The sequence below is a fragment of the Rhinolophus hipposideros genome (assembly GCF_964194185.1).
Source record: "Rhinolophus hipposideros genome assembly, chromosome: X".
NCBI classification, from domain to species: Eukaryota; Metazoa; Chordata; class Mammalia; order Chiroptera; family Rhinolophidae; genus Rhinolophus; species Rhinolophus hipposideros.
Window position 1 is genome coordinate 122,402,021 of NC_138046.1, and position 22,494 is coordinate 122,424,514.

Below are 22,494 nucleotides of genomic sequence, written 5' to 3' on the forward strand. Positions count from 1 at the left end.
AAAAATGAAAAACAAAACAAAACAAAGACTGTTACTTTGGGAAGCTGCAATGACTCATTGACCTTCCCATTTCTATCTTTCCACATGTACATACGTATTCATAGGCGCGTGCACACATAAACATGCCTGCAAAACACATGCATGCATGCATCACATGCATATTTCTCTGTGCCACTGCTCAAGCTCATGCGCTAACTACTACTGAACTGGCAACAGATCTGTCAGCCATGCCTTTGCCGACACACTGCTTCTTCCCACCCAACAGAGCAATGAAACGAGCCTCTGACTGACTCTCCTAGTCAAGAGAAGAGCTGTTTTCTGTTGACAAGCCATAGTGAGTTGTTAAAGGAGATTCTAGCAGGGGCTGCAAACAGAACCAGTAGGCAGAGCACAGGCCGCATAAGAGATGTAAGCTATTAACTGCCGAACAGGATAGAACACCGTCCTGACATCCAGCGCCCTCCGGAGGCCCAGGAGTGCGCCTGCCACCTGGGACATGACAGCTGGCCTGGGAGTTACCGACGTCTCAACGCTATCCAGGCCAGGCCACTACATGGCACGTCAAGAACCCTATCCATGTCCCTCTTGCTAATCCTCAGGAGAAAGGTCCCCTCCAGGGTCAACAGATGGTCTACTGCAGAACCCAGATCATGCCCAATTTGCTCCCCTTGCCCCTTGTTGGCCAGCTGGGGCGTCACCCGGCCCCTGGCACTACCCCTAGCAGAGACAGCCGGACGCCGCCCCAAAGCCAGAAGCCGGAAGTCCTTGGCATCTAGCAAAAGACAGAAGAGCTTGAGTCCCACTGGGACCCTGAAAGACGACAGGTTTGTTCTCTGCTTCCAGGAGGCTGAAGACATGGACTGAGCTTAGAAAATAAGCCGGGATGAAACAGCCACGGGTGAGAGCTTAAGAAAATATCAACCCAGTTTGGGAAGTTAAGATTTTTTTTTCTCAAATGTGTATTAGGGACACACTAAGAGAAACTAGAAGGTATCAAATTAACTTGAATATAGCAATGAATGGTTTGGAGAACCATACACCATCCAGCAGCAGTGTGGTTACAAAATTCAGAATGGCAACTAAATGCTGTCAAATTGACAACACGGTCTAAGAAGTGTAGGTCGCGGCTCGGATGGCCTGCCATGGAGAAGTGAGGCCCTGAATCCCTTCCCATTTAAGCCACTGTGCCTCTGAGGCCAGTAAACCCTACTTCCATGACAACTCAAGAATGCCTCCCCAATATTTCATTTCAAAGACTGGAGGTACACTGGAACATTTTTCCTCCTACTAATAAAACTCTTGAAATGTAGCATCCAAGCACCTGTAATTTAATAAATACCCGCCACCTCATAGAAACAGAGAATTAAATGAGCTGATTTACTGCTAAAAGCTAAGTGCCTTTGGCCATGTGGATTCACTTTAATGGAGCTCTACCATGTTTCCCCGAAAGTAAGACCTAGTAGACAATCTAATGCATCTTTTGGAGCAAAAATTAATACAAGATCCAGTCTTATTTTACTATAAGACTGGATCTTGACCGGGTCTTATACAATATAATATGAGACCGGCTCTTATATTAATTTTTGCTCCAAAAGACGCATTAAAGCTGATTGTCCGGCTAGGTCTTATTTTCAGGGAAACAGGGTATTTGCAAAGTGCCTTAGACAGGATATGGTCAGGAATCTACCCAGAAACAGACGAGAACTCACATGAGGAAGGAAAGCCCCCTGGGAAATAAATAATGATTCAGGTGGACTCCTGGCTTCTGTCTCTATCAGAAGGCGCAGAGGTTCCTTCCTGGCTTCCTGATGGGGCATACTTGCAGGGCTGCAGGGCCCTCTACTGGGGGACATGGGGGTCGTGGACGCTGCATGGTCCCTTCTCATTCTGGAGGTGTGGTTCACTGCACCCCACCCCAACATTTCACTTTAGATTCCCATTAGTACAGCGATGGACCAAGTTCACCCCCACCAAGTTCACCCCCACCCCTTTGTTTTTTCTTGATTCCTCTCTCCAAACCTGCAAAGTCAAAAACCATAAAACTACTCATTGGCTTTTATTACCCCAGTTGATAAGAATTCAGGAAATTGGGGTCAAAAAAAAAAAGGACCAAAGATGGGAATTTGGGCTTCTGCTGGGGTCATATTCCAATCTGTGTTACTAATAGTTTCCAAGTCACTACTGCGGAGACAATGGGCCTGTGTTTATGTATGTGTGTCTGAATCATGTATGTTACACATGTAATGTATATAGAGTTTTTTTAAGGATAAAGTCAGTGGTGATGGCAAAATCCAGAAAGAGAAAAAGCAAAAAAAAGAAGATGCCTTAAGGACTTTGTCAGTGAAAGCAAGTAAGCACCTCCCTGCACACACTCCTAGGTATACACTCGTACACACTGAGCAGTGAGTCGAGTCAAGCCATACAAAGGAAAATGAACGGGGCAGCCGCATTCCACACTCCCGGAAATTGAAATTCGGGTTAGGTTGGTTGTTCATTCTCATGCAGAACATGCTAATGACATGTTACCACGGAGAGAACTGCTAGTGCAGCCCCGGGAGGAGGGAGGGAGGGCAAGCGGGCTGCATGCCAGGCTCCAGGAGACCTGCAACGGGGAGCCCGGGGCCGTGCTGTTCTCATTGGGCTGGCTGCTGCCGAAGGCAACGGGGAGGTAGGTGAAGGGTCTGCAGTGAGCCCACAAAGCAAAACACAACAGAACTGAAGACTAAAAGCCGGGAGGAAAGGCCACGTGAATCGCTGCTCAGTAGTGCAGACACCCTGTGATAGGTCAGAAATCACTGTACTGTTGGGCAGTAGGGGTGAGTGTGAGTGTGTGTGTGTGTGTGTGTGTGTGTGTGTGTACACGTGAGATCAAATGCCCTTGAAATCCTGTCCACTGCTATTATTGAAATCTACATTTTGGAAATGATATGGAGCGGGCAAGGCCCACGTCTGAATGTAGATGGCACACCTGAAAGGTGGTGGTTGTATTTCCGGATTCCATCTATTTGTGACGAGCCCCATGATGTCCCTGGACTCCTTTCTCTGGGTCTCTGTTCTCCGCATCCTGCCTCCCCATCTTCTGCACAGCCGGCTGTCACACAGGCCCTCAGCTCCGTCGGCCCCGCTGTCTCCCCACCTCCAGGCCACCCCTAGCATAGTTCCATGTGTCACACCTTGGGACCAAGGATGAGGGTCTCTAGCCATGGGTTTCAACGTGACACATGGAACTAGCATAGGACGTGTTCCTCTCTCCAATTACTGGACCGTCTCCACTCTCGTCACTGGGCTGTGAGCTCCTCCACGGCGGCCAGGGAGCCAAGCCATCTTCTTCAGCGCCTCATGGGCAAGTATTTATTCCACATACTTGGTCATGTTGACACCGGAATGTCCATCAGACACATAAACATATTTGCTGCTTCCGGTCACTGTGCTGATTGGTACAAAAGAAAGCTGCTCTCTCTCTCTCTCTCTCTCTCTCTCTCTCTCTCTCTCTCTCTCTCTCTCTCTTGAGATGCAATCAAATAACCTTGCATGTGAACATTCCCAATATGACTAGACTTTTTTATTTTTTAACTTTTGGACTGCTCTGTCCTCGCTAAATAATTCACATCACCTGCTTTAGGGTTACCTAGTACCTTCAGCACGCAAGAGGGAATAATTTTGGACTCTTTCGGACTTCAGTGACACACGTGAGGGAGGGGTTCTCTTCCTCGGTGCTCATGGAGTGCGTGATGGTGAAGGGAGGCGCGGCCTGTCCTCACGTGTGTACACACGTGTTGCTCAAGGCTGTCGCTCGTAATGCGCTCGAGCGTCTGTGTCCATTGTGAAGCTCTAGCCCACATCTGATGTGGGAACTTGTCAGGCAGACATTTCTAATCACGGCATCACCCACTAGCTGCGTGACGTCGGGCCAGCGACTGTGCACCATGGAGCTGCATTTCCTCACCGGTCTGGGCGAGCCACAGGCCACCCCATGTGGGCTGAGCTTGCAGGCAGAGGCAGGTAAGACACGGTTGGCGTGGCAGGGTCTGTGGGTGGCAGGGTTCCTGCCAGCCAGGCGCTGGGCCGAGCGCCTAACAGGAAAGGGCCAGCCTGAGGTGCAGCAGACCCCAAAGCAGGTCTCCGTGACACCAACACACCTACATTGACATATCACCACACAGCACACCTAGGACAGGGCCGGCCGGGCCTCCGAAGTGGGTGAGGACATACACAGGGCACCCTCGGAACTCAGTACAACGGAATCACCTCATTTTAACAGGGAGGAGAGAGGAAGACAGAGAGAGCAAGCTTGCAGCGCGTATCACCGAGGTGTTTCTTCCTTTCATTTGACTATTACACAAAACACTAACGCCACACACAAAACCAGCACGCAATCGAGATTAGCAATGGACAGGGTGGCTGGGGTAGCTGACACGGTGCGCGAATCGGACTTTAGAGCGCGTGTCGCAAAAGCAGGATCCAGGCCCTAAGCAGTCTGCACGGAGCCAGGTTAGCTCACGGGACAACTGGGGTATGACCCAGGGGTGCCGGCTCCCAACAGAGCCACGCTTCCATGAGCGACTCCTGGGTTCAGCATTTGCAGCCTGAGGTCAGTACTTAGCAAGCACACTTCCACTGCTTGTGGGTGTGAGTCACAGAGACTGTGAGATCTAGAATTGTTTATTCAGAATCACAGGCGGCTTATTTGTCCTTTGGCCCCGGTGGATGTATCAGACATTCCTAGTCAGCTTGTTTGGCGCTGAAGGACAAGATAGGGCAGGGGCCAGGCGGCTGGGAAGGCAGGGGATACGCACACTGTTCTAAGTGCGAGTCTCCTGAATGAGGCACTGGTGGGACGTCCCCACTGATCTTCCCGTTCCCACAGAGAACTCCCAACAGATACATCTCCTTGGCAAGGGCTGGAGGAAGGGCCTTCTGTCTGCACAGCATCCCAGAGCCGAAGGAGATGGGAAAAGGAGGTGGTGGGCAAGACCAGGGAGCCCAAGGGAGGCAATCGACCGGCCAACCCATTAGTGAACAGACACAAACACATCACAAACATTTCAACCAGCCTGAACACCCAGGAATAATGGCTCCAGCCACTCGGTCCTTGGAAACACCAGTGTACCGTGGGGCTTACGAGACGGTGAACCCCTGCAGGGGAGAGGCTGTCCAATGCCTTTCTATCCCAGTTTCTGGGCATGCAGACCGTATTTACCAAATGCACGGACAGACACTAGTGCCCCTCTCCCGTGATTCTAACGCCAAGTGGGGAAAGCAATTACTTCAGAAAATCAGATGCATGTTATTTCTCCAATGTCTTAACAGATGGCTGAAAGGGCTTGCTGCTTCCTTTGGGTTTCTGTATGCTTGCAGGAACGCGGATGGTAACAGAAATGAAGATGAGGCAGACTAAGTCATTTGTGGTTAAGTGGGGAGAGAAGAGATGAAAAGAGAAATTCCACTCACAGATGGTCCAAAACCAAATGCCCGCACACCTAAGGGGCTAGGGTCCCGTATTAGGAAACACACGCAAATTTGGAGACTACAATCCGTGACAGCCCTCAAGTAACCATAACCAACTCTGCATCTTCAGAACACGTTTTGAGAACCTATTCCAGGCTGCTCATTTCTGTGGCTGGAGACCCTCATCCTTGGTCCCAAGACGTGACACGTGGAACTTTTGGGGACAAAAATCAAGGCAAATCCCCTCTGCCAATCAAAGCTCCAGATCAGTTTCTGTTCCACGGCATGTCTCGTGAACCCCCTTGGGCCCGGGGAGATCTGGCAGCTCTTCAGATGCCTTGCCTCAGCTGCTCAGGGAGTCAGCTAGGGAACCACTCTCAACAGGCATCAACCAAGGCCTGAGCAGAAAACACCTGAAGCAGGATACAGTGCAAACCACTGGCGGGAGATACACGAAAAGCTCCTTCTGCCTTCTCACCACTAGAGGTCCTTCCTCGCTCAGGAAACTACAATTAATGGTGGGCCGGACTACCCCGAGCGGTAGAGACACTTAGAAAGTATCCGAAAGAGAAAAATACAGCGAGTATCAGAGGCTTTCCTAAGCTCTCAAGCATGACGTTACCCTTTCCGTATTTGTTTGCAGTGTTTGTACAAAGAAATGCAACGTTGCAGGTACGCGAGTCCTTTTTTTACTCTTGCATCCCCCTCACCTCCTTGCCACCCAGAATAACCCCGGCCCTGACTGACTAGAATGGGCAACATTCTTACGTGTATTTTTTGGGCGTTAAAGCTTTTAAAATAAGAACATTCCCACTGACTACATGAGAGAATGTATCCCTCACTGAGAGCCTGACCCTCCTGATTCGTGGCGCCTTGTTTCCTCAGCCCTGCTCCCCCAGGTCTCAGGTGGACACAGAAGGGAGGGAGGGGAGCATTGGGACACACCAATCCAAGCTCTCCTAAAACTCGCTCCACCAGAAAGCCAGGCCTGTGGACAGGCAGGGAGAGAGGGAATCTGTGAGGAAGTCAATCCGAATGTCAAGCCAGCTGGGAATCTGCTTCATGGGATCCTCCCTCCCAAATTCCTCTATACCCACTTGGATTTGGATACTTGAAACTACTCCTGAAGTTTTCTTTGGCTTGGCATGTCCCGCCCCAATTAGATTATCTTCTTCTGAGGAGATGGTGGAAGTGAGTACCCATTGGTACCAGGCCTGGAGGGAGCAGTCATACTCCTGCTCCCAGAGAGGGTTCTCACACCCGGGACTCACCCACACGGGCTTCTCACACCCGCGACTCACCCAGAGAGGCTTTTCACACCTGGGACTGACCCAGAGAAGCTTCTCAAACCTTAGGACTCAGGGAATTTGGCCCTTGGGCTGGTAGCTTACTGATTTCTAGTCTAGAGGTAGGCAGATGTTAATTTTTAAAAAATGTGAACATGTTATTGTTGATTTTGATAAGCAGTATAAAGGCTATGAAGAGAATGCTAAGGAAGAGAGAAGAGTGTAGACTTTATTTACATGGGGGGGGCGGGTGGATCTAATGAGTTCTTTTTTTAAGTTATGATTTTATAACTTTCCTGGCCTCTTTTTAGTGGCTAATGGGAGCAGTGGTCTCCACAACTGTCATTTGAAGTCATTACCATGAGAAGGAACCATGAGAGCCGAATCACCATGACAAACGTTATTTTATTATGGCAGACATTTCATTTACCTCAGTCATGTTTGCAGGAACATCTAGATTGTGTAGTTTTTATTAGCCATGATATATTCTTGATAACTTGAAAGCTACAATCAGTAGGACACTGGTAAACAAGCAATACATGAATTACTCTTCTTCTGAGCCACTTCAGTTTTGTCTTGTTTTGTTAGTTAATGTATGTTGGAATTCCTATAAATCTAGCAATGGATCTAGGAGATTTTCCCATTACCAAACATTTCCACCTCTATTCGCCCCCACACCCCATGACAGTTTTATCAAAGTATCATGTACACAGCAGCAAATTCACTGATTTGAGGTGTGTTGTTTGACGAGTTTGAGGAAATGTCCAGAGCAGTGTGTTCGCCACCACAATCAAGTCCAGTAACAAGTCCACGGCCCCCGGAAAATTGCCTCTTGATGTACGACCTTCCCTGGGGCCCTGCCTGAAAGCCTCGTAATGGACTCAGTGTTCTTGTCTTCAAGGAGGGCCAATCTTACACAGCAGACGCAAAGGATTAGACTTCCCTAAAAGCACCGTGACATTACAGTAGGGAAACACCCCATTTCAACAAATTAGAGGGTGAATCTATTGACAACTTGCATGAGTTGACTTTCCTGAAAGCGTCGCCACCTTGTGGTAACGTTTCCAGAGTGGTTAAGGTGTTCCGCTGGTGGGTGACCCAGAATGGGCATTTCCCATCTGCTCCTCTCCTCCACTGAACTGAATTTTACAAATGTGTACACATTTTAGTCACAGCGAGCATGAGAACTAGGTATGCTTGGTCCTCTCCCCCGGAAACTTCCAGGCCTACCGGCCCTCCCACCACCACTGAGGCAAGGCCAGGCTGGATGCTTTCATCTTCCAGGCTCCCTCTCGCCTTCCCCAAAACAGCTCTCACCCCTCGGTGACCCCTGCTCCTGCACCAGACATCTTGGCTAAAGGCCATTCCCTGCTGGACGCGCCTTGTGGTTCCCGCATCTCCAGTTTGATCCAGAATCCATCCCATGGACACCACCCATTCCAGCTCTTTAAGATTCAAATGAAGTGCAATCTTTCCCATGAAGCGTTTCCTGGACCTGCTGACAAAAATGAGCCTTTCTTCTTCGGAACCCCCATAGGATTTCCTCTCTACCTGTTTGTCCCCAAACTATATTCAATTCATCTGTTATTCTCATTTAATGTCACTCCTCCCAGCTGGAGCAACAACACCCACTTCGGTCTGGTCTACGCCTGTGTTCCAGGACCTAACACCGTGCCTGGCACAGAGCAGGTTTCGGTAAAGGCTCAGGAGGAGGGAGGGAGGAGGGAAGAAGGGAGGGAGGGAGGGAGGAAGGGAGGGAGGCACGGACGGAGGAGGAAAGGAGAGGAAGGCAAGGTCAGCTGGCGGGTTCTCTTGGGCATTCTGACTACCCTGTACACTTATGTTATAGACTGAATGTTTGTGTGTGTCCCCAAAATTCTTGTGTTAAATCTTACTCTCATGTGCTGGTATTAGGGGGTGGGTGGAGCCCTCTTGACTGGAATTTGTGCCCTCATAAAAGCAAGCTTGCTCCCTCTCTCTCCACTCTCCGCCAGAGAGCACACAGCAAAAAGACAGCCATCTGGAAACAGGTCTCAGCAGGAACCGAATTGACTGCCACCTTGATCTTGGACTTCCAGCCTCCAGAACTGTGAGAAATAAACTGTGGTTTAAGCACCTAATGTGTGGTCGTTTGTTAGATCTTATTTTCCCTGATAATAGAAGACAAGCTCCCTCAAGGGAGGTTCTCTCTGTACCTGATTGGACTTCATAGGCTCCAGGGCATCCAACCACACGAATACGAATCGGTAACCAGTGAGACCACATACTTGTGTCACCTGAAGACCTGCCCACTGAGAACACAGCTCTTCTGACCGAATGGTAATTGAAACGTAGGGCCCAGCAGGTAAACACACTTAGGAGACCGGTGTGCTGGAGCTGGAGGCCGGAGGCAGCCCCAGCACCCACCTACCACGCCTTACAAGGCAGGTGGGCAGCCCCGTCCCTATTCGTCCCATGTGGGGAGCCATGATTTCTTGTTTCTCAGAAACCTTGTGAGCTGGCTAATATATAGTTAACTTGTCTCAGCTTCTAAGGTAAAAAACCTTGAGAATGTTTACAAGTTGCTAAGGAATGAGATGGAACTGGCCGGTTTCCCAGACACAGATAACTGGTGGCTATCATGACATTTTAGTAGTCTCTTTTCTATAATAATTATGACTAGGAAACTTTGTGATGATTCTGTAGTTTCTGTGTAAAAGTTAAAAATTTATTTTGCTTGAGGTAATGCACCCATGTTATTGTTAAACTGCACGTACCCATAGGGTATATATATTGGTGAAGGTGATTAAATCATCGCTCCAGCATCACTGGAGACCTCCAGCATCACTGGAGACCTGCAGCATCATCATATGTGTGTGTGTCTCTTTTTTCATTCCCGCTCCCCCTTCCAGGGACTGTTCGTCTCGTCGGCAGGCTCCGACAGTCCCAGGTTAACCCCACTGTGCCATGACTGCTACAGAAACAGATCCACCTGACAGATTCCATTAGGCCCACCTGCCCATTGAGGGCAATCTGAAGTAACGCAATTTCCCCGTAAAACAATGACCGTAATAAAAAGAGTTAAGTGGTTACTGAGAGGCTCTTTACTCTTTTGAATGTGTTTATACCTGCAGTTAAATGGCCTATAGCTATTTTATTTCAATATATTTATACCCTGAATGATCCAATGTTTTGAAAGGTGGCTTACCAAAGGAAACACAACAAGAGCATTAAAATGCACATTAAAACATGTGAACAAGAGAAAAATATAAACAAAAACGTAGAAAGGCACAAGTGTGGAAAGGCGCCCAGTGGAGCAGACCCTAGAATGCACAGCTGTGTCTCAAACGGGATACTGGGGTTCCTGTCAACAAGAACAAAAGGGGGGCAAGATGAGCTGGGCCAGTGGCAAGCGGGAGCCTCTCAATTCTGCAGCACAACCAACGCTATGACCAACCTCCCTTTGCACAAGCACCACCGAGAAAGCACCACCGGCATGCCCTAGTCTCGCCCGTGGGACGCTGTCGTCTGGGAGCCTGAGTGACATGACCTGAGCCAGGATTTACATGTTCCTCTTTCAGCTCCTGCTTCCCCTCTGCAACGCCTCCTTGGAAGTTCACCTGAAACCCCCCGGTATCTTCTCTTCCCCGGCAGTTTTTTGTTCTTTGCAAAGCACTGGAGAAATGTTTCCGAGGGCGGTCTGTACCCCGTCAGGAATTCATGTGCACAGAGCCCCAGTGGCCACCCCTTCTGCAGACAAACGCTAAGGACGGCACACAACTGCCAGGCACACAACACGGAAGGGACAGCGCGAAGCCCAGGCACAAGGACAATGACACGAGGAAACACACTTGATGGGAAAAAATCTAACCCAAACCAACCGGAAACGTTCAGAGCGCATGCAATGCACTGCAGTGATCCATTTACAACCTAAATTACAACGACTGAGAAAGAAACCCACACACACACACACACACACACACACACACACACACACACACACACGGGAAAACACAAGAGTGCAGAGTAACGCATAGAAGAACACAACAGATAGCTAGATAAGACACAGGGGAGTCCAACTTCACTAGGAAATGAGTCAAAAAAGAAGGAACATTTTTGCCTGTCCAATCACAGGGTTTGTAAAACGGCTGACACAGACCCGGTTTTAGGAGCAGGGCTGTCGGAGGCTGTCGGTGGTAGGGTATAACCAGCACACACTTCATGGATGGCGACTTGCAGCTATTTCCCAAAGCCTGCCTGGCAATTCCATGCCTCGGATTTTATCCTAAGGGAACTGGTGTGTCAGAGCACGAATATTTCCTGACGAGATATTCACTGGGGTTTTACTTATAATTGTAAAAGAGTGGAAACCCTCGGGCGGCCAGGTGGCTCAGTTGGTTAGAGCGCTAGCTCTGAAGAACAGGGTCCCCAGTTTGATTCTCACGTGGGCCAGTGAGCTGCGCCCTCCACAACTAGAACTAAGACAAGGAGCTGCCGCTGAGCTTCTGGAGGGGCAGCGGGATGGCTCAGTTGGTTAGAGCGCGAGTTCTTAACAACAGGGTTGCCGGTTCAATTCCCACATGGGATGGTGGGTTGCGCCCCCTGCAACTAAGATTGAAAACGGCGACTGGACTTAGAGCTGAGCTGCGCCCTCCACAATTAGAAGGAAGGACGAAGACTTGGATCTGATGGGCCCTGGAAAAAACACATTGTTCCCCAATATCCCCACCCCCTGCAAAATAAAGAGTAGAAACCCTCCAAGTCCACTGTATCTGCAGTGAGCAGTCATGCCTTAGAGTCCACGCATCACACATGCACAAGTGAAAAACAATACTGTTTCTATACAGTATGTATAGTGTGACCACATGTATAACAATGCGTATCTGTGCTAAAAAAGGATTTCAAAGTGCACACTCCTCAACCTTCCACAGTGTTATCTCTGGATGGTGAGCTGGAGGGCGATTTCTAATGTCTTCACTCTGCTTTCTAGAACGCCCACGTATTTTTAATAAAAATGTGTTTATTAGTAAAAAAAAGAAATGTTATAAAACACGGTATGCCACAGCCTAGGAACCTGTAACCCCAGATTAGCATAAGTCTTGGCTTTCAAAAACATACATCGAGCTTATGAAAGAAGGGACCATTTTGAATTTTGGGTAACCCCATGGGAAAAGAGATTAAACTATAATGAGAATAGCGTATCACCTCTACAAATTCAGAGAACACCGCTGGCTTCAGGTGTCTTCCTTTGATCACAATTGCATGTGACTCAATATTCTGGAACGCCCACATCTCGAGTATTGGCCCATTAATGGTTCTCGGTTAAACCGCATATGGACACGGATTATTTAAGCCAATAGGCTTTAGGTATTTATTGCACATAAACATTTACTTTATCTAATTTACTACGATCTAAAGTCTTTGATACATACATGTGTGACATTTATGTGCATACACATACACCCATGTGCATTTGTGTGTGTGTAAATGTTCCCTATCACCCTACAATTCTAGTCATTCCACCTTTAAGGGCTCCGAGTACGTGTAAGGGCCTGCTGGCTAGACCTTTTTACACAACGCCATTAAATACCAAGTATCGAGGCTTTAGCACAGAGCACTGTAGGAGGCGCTTGAACCCTCCAGGGCACTGCCACGGCCCTGCAGGCAGGAAACTGAGTCAGCTGCCAAGAGCTCATCTTATTTGTAAATGGGCCTCAAAGACACTAAGAGTGTGTCTCGTATATACTTACAGGTCGGTCTTCATTCATATGAATGTTGACAGCAAAAGAGTCAAACAACACAACCTGGGGGGGCAGATACATGACTTTTAAGGGGAATTCAAGTCTCTGGCTTTTGTCCCTTAGAATCAAACATTGTTACAGCTTAAAGGAATGCTAGAAATCATTTAATCCAAACTCCTTATTTTATGGGCAAAGAAACAGAGGGTCACGTGTTCCCAATCGCATGTCCCCTGTCTCTCAGCCTGGCTGGGGGGGCAGGAGGGGGTGTCTTCGTCCACACGCCCTGGAAGCCCATGCTGAAGTTCCTTTCCACTGCACTGTCACCGCATTGGACGTGCGACATGAAAGCTCATGAGAGACCCGGGTCGCCATCCGGCAACAGGTCCCCCAGGCCATGTAGAACCTGCCAGCGTCAGAGGTGAATTCGCAGGGACCCACCAGATTCGAAATGAGCCACAGCGCGTGCCAGGGCTTTCCATCCACTAGCTGTGCGATGCAGCCAAGACCAGCTCACTTCCTGTGAAACGGACCTGGTATCTGCGCGGTGCGGCCTAAGACGTATGTGTGAACTTGACGGAACTGACACAAAGGATTCTGCAAATATTTTTTACAGGCGAAAAAAAATGAACCACTTGAGGAGCTCCTCAGACCCCCAGGGATGACTAACAGCCTCCCGGAAACCACCTGACTACCCAACGCACTGCAGGCAAAGCCAGCTAGAAGACACTGTCCGTGCCAAGGGAAAGACGGGCCGACACTATGGGCACAAAGGCCAGCTCTGGTTTCCACAGCTTCCCCCACTTGCTCTTCGATTGTAATGCACAGAAGTGGTCAGACAAACGGGTGAGAGTCAAGCAAATGCATTCTAAAGGCCACGTAAGGTATTAGCTTCCGGAACCTCCAAAATTCAGAAGCCGGCTTTGGGAGAGCAGCCAGTCCATGCTAAACAAGCTGCAGGTAGGGTGCACTCACCAGGGTCATTTGTCACCGCCGCTGGGCCACAGAAGCCTCTGCAACCTAAACGGTCAACAACAACACCTATCGTTACTTCTAGCACTTTTTTAGAAAACTGCTTTTGTGTGTGTTTTGTTCATCCATCTATGAAGGAACATAACCCTGCAGATATAGGCTGTGTGTGTGTGTGTGTGTGTGTGTGTGTGTGTGTAAAATGTTTTTTTCCTACTATGCATGACAAAAGCATAGACATGTCCCTCTTTCTACCATCCATGAAATACTTTTCTGCAACAAAATCGTAAAAAATATTTATGGACTATGCACACAGATTTGCAAAGAAAAGAAATATGCCAACCATTCGTCAAATCTTGTTATTTTTATGTGACATGTTAAAATATGATTTTTTATTCATTCATTCTATAAACCTTCAGGCAATGGGTAAAGCAGCAGGCTATTTAATTATAAATGCTGCTGCCGGGTAGATCTCTGACAACCTTTCTTCAAACCCCGTTTCCTTTTTACCTTTCACCTAGCATGACCAGCAAACATGCATGTCAAAAAGACTCCTGTGTGTGAGTCCGTGCAGACCCACACACACACACACACAGCAATTCCCTGTGAAAAGGCCTCGTCCCTCCCCCACACACAAGCACCCTTAGGAGACCACAGGCATTGCCATCATTTATAAATATGGCCAAAACTCACCATAACCTGTTTTTTTATCAGAATACAAAAGGCACACACACACACACAAAAGAAACCCCACACAAAACAACAACACATGTACAGTAAAGCCTGTAGAAAAATGTCATGCCTCTAAATTGTCACTATCACACCAAGGAGAGCAAAATCCCAGAATTAGAAAATACTCAGAACCACAGACTCCGTTTCCCCCACTTACATGTTTCATTGCAATGAGCAGGCTGTGTGGGAATCTACCCACAGAGCACGTTTTCATGACTAAACATGCACACCCGATTTCTCTCTCTTTTTATTTTTTCATGTTGATTTGGCTGACTCACCATTTCCTTTCAATCTCCACATGTGATGCGTCCATCATGAAAATGCTTATTTCTTACTGCTATGGAGAAAGAAAAGGCACGGCAAGGAAGTCGGGTCTTCATGCAATACCAGCGTCCTCAGCCAGCTCCTTGGGTGACCCTTCCGCAGGGAAGGTGTCTCTGCAGACCTCACAGGGAGCCCGCCCCCACACAGCAAAGGCTACCCGGTCACGGTTGCGCCACGCTTGCTGCCCAGAGCCCACGCTGCCAAGCACTGCCTTCTCGTTCCAATGCGCTCTTAGCCAACTGCAAAGAGCAAGGCTGCAAAAGCTGCATGTTTCCACAGGCACACATGCAGCAGCACAGGCGTGCGTGCCCGCACACGTACGTGCACGCATGCAGGGCGCGAGCTGGAATCTGCATCCGGCTTTGCATGATTTTTTCATCTTCAGGCACAACAATAAGCAAGGAGAACATCTGCAGAGCTCCCCAGATCTCACCCCCGCTCTGCTCTCACAGACAGAACAAAAGAGGCGTTTGGAACTACAGACCCCAGCAGCCCTCCAAGGCCACAGCAGGAACCCAGTGCCGTGTGGGATGAGATGCCCTAAGAAGGAATACAGGACTCTTACCGGGCTCCCGGCTTGCGGCCGGGGCGGGGCGCTTCCTTCAGGGACCCGCAGCCCAGCCCGTGTCTCGCTGCCTGCAGCCGGCTGGAAGCCGTGCTCACCACACTGGCCCGTCTGTGCTTGCTGCCTCCTGACGGGCAAGTTCTCGCAGGCTCCGTGACTCCGTGACTCGGGAGCCCTTGCTCCCGAGGAATTTCATGTTACTTCACCGACAACTCCTGACCTCAGAGGGTCGGTCCCCAGGCTTCGAGGCTTCAGCCCCCAAAGGCTTGCCCTTTTAAACCCCCAAAGCCTTGGGTGTCTTCCTTTCCATAATTTACAAGCGGGAAATATAGAAAAGCCGACTGCACCAATTGCACACAGCTTTCTCTACGAATGAAGCCTGATCAGCATACAATGTACGTGCTACACGGTTCAACTCCACAACCACAATAAAGTCAGATGGGACAATGAAGTTTAAAAAAAAATTCAGTAGCATTTTACATCTACCTGTGTTCTTGGGTTTATCACACACCCAGTAGGAATCCCCCAAACAACTAAGGAAGTGTTTGTTTCTGCAAGTCTTACTGTGTGCAAGGCATTGAGCAAAGCAGACAAAGAAGCTGCAGGCTGGCCCTGACTTACCAACCTCTCACTTCACAAAGGTCTGTATTGACAGTCTCTCCGCCCCTCCTCCCCTCCTAGCAGCTGAGACCTCAGTGCCTCGCCCCTCCCCCCAGGAAGTGCCCCTCCACCCAGCGCCTCTAGGAGAGCCCCCACTTTCTCTTTTCAACCTGCTTCTATCACCTCTTCCAAATTCACAGCAATTATTTTTGACTCTTGTTCATTTAACCAAATAACACATGCTACTTTGCAGGATCTCCCTTATTACTATTTTAGTAAGAGTGACTTTTTCATTTATTTATTTTCTCACACCTACTTGATGTAAGCACTGCTGGTGCATTAATGTAATACCCAGGAAGCATTTTTAAAAGTCTGCGAGGAAGGCTGCTATGGATATCCCATCTTCCAGGCATGTGAGTTATTAGCAAGCTTAGGTGGCTGGCTTGAGAAACAGAATGAGGATTTGAACCTGTGTCTTGGACTCCAAAACCCACATTCTTCCCTCTCAGTCTCTCTCTCCCTCTCTTTATCTATCACCTATCTACGAATATGTATCCATCCATCTTCCTCTCTGTCTCTCTCCCGCTCTCCCTGCTCTCCCCGCTTGTCTCCCTCTCTCCGTGTGTACCAATCATCTGTGTAGCTATCATCTCTCCATCTTCCTCTCCCCTCTTCGTCCCTCAGTACTTCTGTCCCTCGTACACTAGGACATGCTCCCGGCTCACTCTGTGTACTCCCTGCCTACTGCCCTAGACTCAGCCATTCCCGCAAGGAGCCCTGGTTCCTTTCATTGCAGAAGCACATTGGAAACCAAGATCTAGGTGCCAGCGTGCTCGAGGAATCCATTTTTAAAGGAGACTCTCATTGGGCTGCACTTTTCCAATACTGAGGTTTGTAGTTGGGTTTTCATATATCCGTTTCCTAGAATGAGGCACAATTATCAGAGCGCATAAGATCCTCACGTCTTTTCATAGCTTGTGCTGTTAATGCTATTGAGACTTTATGTGGTAAATACTTGTAATAAATTGCATACAAATCTACCTTTAGTTGGCACAACATTTTGTGCCTTTGAAAAATTCCACAAATAAGGGAGCGAAACAAAATAAGCACACTTACATTCCAAAAGAACTCCTCCCCGCGTCTCAGACAGTGTTGGTGAAGCCTGGAACCTTCCCCAAGTCACTTTACCAGATCTGAGCGATAGGCCAGGCCCTTTGGGTGGGAGGACGCCCTGCCTACACCACCCTGCCACTACCAGTCCCAGCATCACACAGGAGCCCATCTTACAGCAGCGAGCGCTCTCCTTCACGCTCACGCTGGGAACAAGCCACAGCCACCTCCACTTGGGTGGACAGTACAAACCCCCAAAGTCAAACAACCAAATAAGAGACAGTAAAATGAGAAGGACAAGAGGAATGGATTTCACAGGGCAAGACAATCAGAAAAGCAGCCTCTTTGAAAAACGTCTGGACAGACACCACTCAGGTCCCCCATTCCTAGTCAAGGGACCACACTCCCTGCCGAGCAAATCCAAGGGCCATTCTGTCCAGTTTTACCGGAATACAGCCACACCCACTCCTTGAGGAGTGTTCTCCCCAGCTGCTTGCTCATCCCAGCTGGAACAAAACATTCCTCAAAGCCGAAACTCTCAACCATCTTATCCTTGACGAAGTTTGTCAGCCTCGGAGCTCCAGCCACATTTCTCAGACTGGAGGAAGGCACAGCCTCATTTGAAATTTAAAACCTCTTTTCTTGGGGATTCCCAGCGTTGACTGAGATTTTTAAACATTGAGATAAAGTTCCCATCCAGTAAGTAGTCTCCCCCTTATCCTTGGGAGAAACGTTCCAAGACCTCCAGTGGATGCCTGAAACCGCGGATAGTGCCAAACCCTACAAATACAATGTCTTTTTCCTATACTCACACATCTTTTCAATTCATGAAGCACTTCTCTTTGGTACATCCAAATGGCCAGCATCACTATTCCTGTGCTTTGGGGCCATTATTACATAAAATAAGGGTTCCTTGAACATTCGCACTGTGGTCCCATGACAACTGAGATGGGTACTAGGCAACTCATGGGTGGGGAGTATACACAGTGTGAATACACTCGACAGGGCATCCCAGGCAGGAGAGCAGGACAGCGTGAGATTTCATCAAGCTGTTCAGAATGCTGTGCAGTTTAAAACTTAGGAATTATTGATTTCTGGAATTTTCCATTTGCCATTTCCGGATGGCAGCTGACCATGGGTAACTGAAACCACGGATAAGGGAGGACTATAGTATCATACAATTCACCTTTTGAAACTGTGTGATTCGGTAGTTCTACATATATTCACAGAGTTGTGCATCCATTACGAGTCTTTTTTTTTTAAAGATTTTATTGGGGAAGGGGAACAGGACTTTATTGGGGAACAGTGTATACTTCCAGGACTTTTTCCAAGTCAAGTTGTTGTCCTTTCAGTCTTCGTTGTGGAGGGTGCAGCTCAGCTCCAGGTCCAGTTGCCATTGCTAGTTGCAGGGGGCACAGCCCACCATCCCTTGTGGGAATCGAACCTGCAACCTTGTGGTTGAGAGGACGCGCTCCAACCAACTGAGCCATCCGGGAGCTCAGAGGCAGCTCAGCTCAAGGTGCCATGTTCAATCTTAGTTGCAGGGGGCACAGCCCACCATCCCTTGCGTGACTCGAGCAGTTGAACCGGCAACCTTGTGGTTGAGAGCCCACTGGCCCATGTGGGAATCGAACCAGCAGCCTTCGGAGTTAGGAGCATGGAGCTCCAACCGCCTGAGCCACGGGGCCAGCCCCCTCCATCTCTACTCTTAATTCCAAAACATTCTCATCCCAAAAAGAAACTCCAAACACACTAGCAGCCATTCCCATCCCCCCATCCTTAATTCCTGGCAACCACTAATCTACTTTCTTTTCCCTCTGGAATTGCCTAGTCTGGGTATTATGTACATACGGAATCACACAATGTACAGCTTACACTATTTTTTTATCATATTGTTAAATGTGTCTAAATATGTATTTTTAAACTTTCCTTATTTTGATATTTCTTAGTCTACAAAACATGAAACAAATTTGCAAGTTATATGAGAGCAAAACTGTAAAGAAGGTTAATTTAATGCAACAGGTGGCATGTGGCTTTGCTGAGAATGAACTGTGACTCGTGCGGCCCCAGACACCGCAGTGCTGCTTCTTTGGGGTTCAGCTACCATGTGTCCCAGATGCCACAAAAGGACTCATCACTTGCCTTTTGGCTGAGGAGACACAGAGTTCTGTTGGCATCGCACCCAGATGTCTTGTCCCTCGTCTGGAGGGAGGTTTACATATAAGAACTAGATTTATTCTTACCTCCCACCTGGGACAATTGCATTATTACCACTGACAACGAGACACTCCCCCACACAAGGTATGGTTGTGCACACCATCCAGAATAGCCTGATGAGAACTTTAAGAGTGGTATGGAAACGAAGACACAGAAACTTAAACTTGCAAGGAGAACACGCGTGTTCCCAGGGATACGCTCCAAACGCTATGTTTGGGAAAACCTGAAGAAGACGTACTTTTCCGTCATCTGTCAGTACCCAGCGGCTGTCATCCTCCCCCACCTCTGACTCCTGGTGGTCAGCTCTGGAGGCAAGGAAAGAGGGCTGCTTGAGGGGGCAGGAAACAAGCTCCTGGCTCTGCGTGCTCCTGTATGAATTTGGGGGGTTTGTGCAGCTTTTACGCACACTTAGAAATATTTGCATGCGCTTTAGATTGGTTAAGAGAAAGGAGCAACTCACACAACTGTCCTCCTTTTTTATCAAATGGGTGGACCTTCAAAAAATTTGGGTTAAATCAGTTTCTGAGACTAGCTGCCAGAACGTAACAACCACGTAACACACCGAGTCTGTGGGAAATGAATTTGGACAGTCAAGCAGCCATCTCACCTCTACGTGGTGGCAACTGTGTGTCAGTACAAAACTGCACAGAGCGTATCACTTCAAGTTAAACATGAACAAGAAACCCACTACTGGGGTGACCGCTGAATGGATACAGGGTTTCCTTCCGGGGTGACAACAATGTTCTGGAACTCCATAGTGTGATGGTCGCATAACATCAATGAACTGAATGTTGCTGGGTTGTACATACTCAAATGGTAAACTTGACAGCGTGGGGATCTTACCATAATTTAAAAATAAGTAACATCTTTACAACCCATTTCAAAAAAAAAAAAAAGAAGAAGAGAGCAAGTAATGTAGAGTAACTTACAAATGAAAGCCAAGTCACTTCCGTAACCGCACCAATAACAGCCCCTGTGCCGTGGCCCCATGGAGAGACACCGACCAAGCACGAGTCCCAAGGGAAGGAGGGAAAACTGAGAACCAGACGGACGTCCAGTCCTTGCCTCCATCCTGCAAGGGAGCTAACCTCCGTGGGCCTGAGATGCCCACAGGTCTTCTGCAGACACAACAATGTCCGAGTTCTAATGTAACAATGCCAACACAGGAAGAAAGGACCAGGGGGAAAACTTGCTGCCGTGAAGCTGCCTCGCCCTCGCCCCAAACAGAGACTGCCGGCATTCGGTGTCTGCTTTCCCAGGTGCCCCAGAACGAATGATGCTGAAGGCGGCCTTCGGGGTAGGCAGGTCCAGAAGGAATGGGACAGCTCGGACAGGACCCTCGGGGGTCATCTCTGTGAGGCAGTTATACGACATCCACTTTTGCAACGAAGCTCAGTCACGTCACCACCCTGTCACAGTAACACTACGGTGCCCTGTCGCGGGCTGTCGCTTCCGCAGGGGAGGGACTAAACGCCCGTGTTCACAGTTCATGGATGACATGTGCCTCACACAGGTTTGATTAAGATGTGTGGCGTGGCTCAGTAAAGACAGGTAAGCCAATGCAGCACTGATTAAGTAGGGTGCCACACGAGGTCTCATTAGAAGCGACAGGACTCGCAGACCTGATGCTTCACAAGTCAGCTCTAGGGTCACGATGAAAGCGCCTTAACTTGACAATAAACCGGAAGAGACTACAAGACCCGAAAGGTGGCAAAGATTACGATGGCCACAGCTCAGACGGCTTTCCCGATGCCGGTGCAGTGTGAACAGCATTAGGGAGCACTGCAATCCATCCAGGCCTGCGGGTGCTGCTGCTCACGCCATCTCGGCCCTGAAACACGGCCTGGAGGAAGGAGGCATGTCTGGGAGAATCGGGAGGTGGGTGCCGGTGTGTGCAGATGGATTTCTGGAGAAAGGCACAAACACAGAAGAGTACCTTTTTGTACAAACTCACCCAAGGTCAACCAACAAGGATTCGAGCTTGCACACAGAGCCGTCAATTGAGGAGAAAAGGGACAGGAGGCTACGAGAACAGACTGGTTATCACACCACAACGAGCTGTGGGAGTCTTCCCTCCAAGAAGCGAGCACCGTGGACTCCTGCCTCGTTACAGGCTGACAAGGGAGCCCTGGTGCAGTCACCCAGGATGGGCGCTGGGAACAAAGGTGCAGCTCCCTGCAGGACTCTGGATTCTCCTGGGAGAGCAGCAAGTGTCACGTGACTGCGGCGCCTCTTCCTGCATGTATGAGAGCTGCCTTCAGCCACGCTGTCTGCAGAACACTTTGCTTCCCGTCGTCCAGAACTCAGACGTCAGGGCTCAATCTTTGCCCACGTTTCCTCCGTCTTTCCCTCTGCTTCGGCATCTCACGTTGTGAATACTTCCTGCCCTCCTGGCTCACGTTCTTCCCCCACTTCGGTGCTCTGCACACTTATCCTCCCAGTCTTGCTGTCTCCTCCCCAGCTCCAAACCCCGTACCCTCAAACTACTGCCTTCAAATGCTTCTTTCCAAAGAATGTGAAGTCACAGACCAAACCTGTGGTCGCCTGTCCTGACTCTGCGTTTCCCAAAGCCACGTGGGTATAAATACGAGGAGAAAATATAGTTCCAAATGAAGACACAAAAACAGACCACCAGACCCCAGTTTTCCCCACAGCTGCTGTTTCGCAATCGTTTCTCATTTCTGGGATGATGGAGGTATGTTTGCAAGGACTCCACGCACAGAGACAACCGGCCGTGGAAGGAAGCTCCCCGATGCTGGGCTCGGCCCCGGAAAACTCCCAAGCTTGAGTTTTCCTTGTTATCCTAGCTTTGTCATTACCCAGCGGAGTTCAGAATGGAAAGTATCAGTTGCCCCTCAGCTAACTGCAGGCCAGGAAAAGTAAACGTCTTCCCTAAAGCGACAAATGACAGGGGAGCTTGGATGGCAAATCTCTCTTACTTACTCTGAAATCTACTCGTAAATGAAAAACCAGTCTTCACGTTAAACTCTGGCCACCAAGTTACCTCTCAGGGAAGAAAACATACAGGAAGGTGGCTTTAGCTTACTTATGAATTTAACATTCAAGCACTTTTCCCCTAATGAGCTTCATTTCATATGGATTCCATTTGGTGGCTGTTACTGGGATTTGGGATATATTTCATTCTCCCTCTCCTCTCGCACCTGCAGAACACAAGCCTGCAGGTCAGTGCCAGCCCACTGGCAGCAGCTCCTAAGGCGGGGCGGAAGTGGCTGGAAGGCAGCAGAGAAGGAGCCCGCCAGCGCCCACAGCCACCCCCACATCTCCTTCCAGCATCCGTCTCTAGAGCCTCCCAGCACACAATCCTCACTGAAGACTCTCAGCTTGGAGAAGCAATAATTAAACATGGTACCACCTAGCTTTCGTCCAAGGCTTAAAATACATTACTGGAAAACAGGTCTGTGCTACCAAATTTACTCTGAGAGGTTTATGTCTTGATTCTGAACACTACGCCAGCACAGAAGCACAAGCCCATTTCACTGACGGCCATGTACACTAAAATCTTAAG

At 48.9% G+C, this 22,494-nt stretch overlaps 1 protein-coding gene across 7 annotated transcripts in view; it reads right to left on the reverse strand.

Annotated features, from left to right (window-relative positions):
- SHROOM2 (shroom family member 2) overlaps positions 1-22,494 on the reverse strand; it is a gene marked incomplete at its 5' end in the record, with an annotated part of 128,343 nt that overhangs the window by 23,346 nt on the left and 82,503 nt on the right. For 2 of the 7 annotated variants that reach the window (XM_081042025.1, XM_081042022.1), the window contains 2 exons: positions 13,427-13,471; positions 14,431-14,792. The exons of 3 other annotated variants lie outside the window; for them this stretch is intronic. Of the gene's footprint in view, positions 1-13,426; positions 13,472-14,430; positions 14,793-15,041; positions 15,168-22,494 lie in introns of those variants that run through there. 2 more of the 7 variants (XM_081042023.1, XM_081042024.1) reach the window with 2 other exon arrangements.